Here is a 2,500-nt window from a genome sequence, read left to right on the forward strand (position 1 = left end):
TTCGGATAAGCACTTCCACATTCTAGTTTATGTTTGTTTGTATGACTGTTGCGTGTCTATAAGTCTGAATGCGTATGTGTATGTGTGTAAATGTGTGTGTGTGTGTGTGTGTGTGTGTGTGTGTGTGTGTGTGTGTGTGTGTGTGTGTGTGTGTGTGTGTGTGTGTGTGTTTGCGTGTGCGTGTGCGTGTGCGTGTGTTTAAGTAATACTCATTATCGAGTTTCTTCGTATATATACAGATGAAAAAAATGGCAAAGGAAAAGCCATACACAGACCTATCTGCTCAGACGTTCTTAGGCCTAACAGTGACGCGAAGGCACGGTGAGAGAAAGATAAAACGGGGAACCTCAGGTACAGTTCCCAGGTAGTAGACTTGTTGAACTATCCTGGACTATCTGCAAGGACGTCCCCGGCCCCATCGGTGACCGCCGCACGACCGTCACTTGTTTGTTTTGGACTTCCAGTAAGGCGGTTGGTCCCCACGACTTACAGGATTTAACTCTCGCCGTCGTCAAAGAATGTTATCTTTTCACCTGACATTTAGCCTCCTTTCCCCTCACATGGTTGCTTGTCCAGGCCGATAAGAGCTCACCTGAGAATTAGTCCGAGTCACCATTTCGTATGAATTTGGCTTTTAAAGGAAAATATGTGATAGAGACATGGCAAATGGCAGCATTCGGATAGTCGAGGTATGTCACTGTTCAACTTTATCTGTGTTTGTTAGCGTTAACAGGAGTATTTTTTATGACGGATAATATACATGTCTGGGGTTGAGCACACTAAAGATATGTTTAATTCTATCCAACTTTTAAAAAAATAAATTTCCCAATATTTCATCCTGATCCTATAATTTCTCAATATAAATTCTATATACACAGAAATATAAGACTCCTCTTGTCGACAGATTCCTTAAAGCTGCATTGCGCCTTTAATTTCCCAGAACATATTCAGAACTGTGCACCTAATCCATTGGTAAGCATGCCCCTAATCACAGACTCAGCCTCCGATAATCAGCTTAGCGTGCGTGTCCATGTATCCACATAAATACCCTGACGAAATATTCCTCCGTGTCAAGCATACAGTCGGCCAGGTGGATCATGTGACTAACCCGCGTGCCGTGAGGTGTGTCCGTTATTTCAGGGCAGGAGGTTTCGCCACCGCAGTCGCATGTGTGGACACGGCCGAGGTGTCAAGCTGGACAACGCAGGCGGCGCGCTGTCGAGCTGAGTACAATCTGCTCATCAGCGACCGCCCACCACATCCCCCCTACGTCTACCCACTCCTACTCCCTAAGGCCTGCCCTCCCTTTCCCTCCCTTTCCTTTCCCCTCCTACTCTCTTCGACTCTTCCTCCTTAAGCCCCTCCCTTCCCCCTCTATTTCCCTCCCTCCTACGCCCCCGCCTTCCCCCCCCCATCCTTCTCTCTCTCTCCACTCTCTCCGAGTCTCCCCTTCCTACGTTTCTCCCTTCCCTTCCCCTTCCTTCACCTTGCCCCCCCCGCATTTCCCTTTCTCTTCCCTTCCTAGACCTCCTTTATTTTCCTACTACCCTTCATCTTCCTTCCTTCCTTCCTTCCTTCCATCCTTTCGTTCCTCCCTCTCTCTCTCTCTTCTTTCCTCTCCCTCTCTCCATTTCTTCCTCCCTCCTTTCCTCTCCCTTTCCCTCCCTCCTTTCCTCTCCCTTTCCCTCCCTCCCTCCCTCCCTCCCTTCCTTTCTTCATCCCTCCCTCCCCTCCCCTCCTTTCTCCCTCCCTCCCTTTCTCCATCCCTCCCCTCCCCTCCCCTCCCTCCTCTCCCTCTCCCTACCCCCTTCCCCCGTGTGCCACAAACACATATTTCTTTTCCTCGCGCATTGTCTTCCATTATTCTCCACCGGCTTTTTTCTCTCTCTCCATTAACCCTCACGTCCGTGTCTTGTCCCATTATCGTACGTTTTCCTCCCACTTCTCCGTTTGTCGCTTCTCGCCCTATTACTATCCTTGTCTCTCGCTTCACACTATCCTCGCCTCTCGCTTCACCACTATCCTCGCCTCTCGCTTCACTACTATCCTCACTCTTCGCCTCACTAGTATACTCGCTCCTGGACTCACTACTACCCTCGCCTCTTGCTTCATCAACATCCTCGCCCTCGCTTCATCACTTATAATTCACCTCACCATGACATTCGTCTCTCGTTTTATCATATCATCGTCTCTCGCTTCATCAACACCCTCGCTTCTTAGCACTATCCTCCCTCCTCGTTTCACCACAATCCACGCCTCTCGCTTCACCACTATCTTTCCTACTCGCCTCACCGCTATCCTCACTCTTCGTTTCACCACAATCTACGCTTCTCGCTTCACCATTGTCTTTCCTACTGGCCTCACCGCTATCCTCACTTCTCTTTGCACCACAATCCTCGCCTCTCGAACCCACGCCTAATCCTAACTCCCTAATCACGATGGGTTGTCCGGCTCACTTAGCCCTTATCTCACCCACGAATCCGTCTGCCGACAAGCATCA

The sequence above is a fragment of the Penaeus monodon genome, chromosome 6 (genome assembly GCF_015228065.2).
Source record: "Penaeus monodon isolate SGIC_2016 chromosome 6, NSTDA_Pmon_1, whole genome shotgun sequence".
In the NCBI taxonomy this organism is placed as follows: domain Eukaryota; kingdom Metazoa; phylum Arthropoda; class Malacostraca; order Decapoda; family Penaeidae; genus Penaeus; species Penaeus monodon.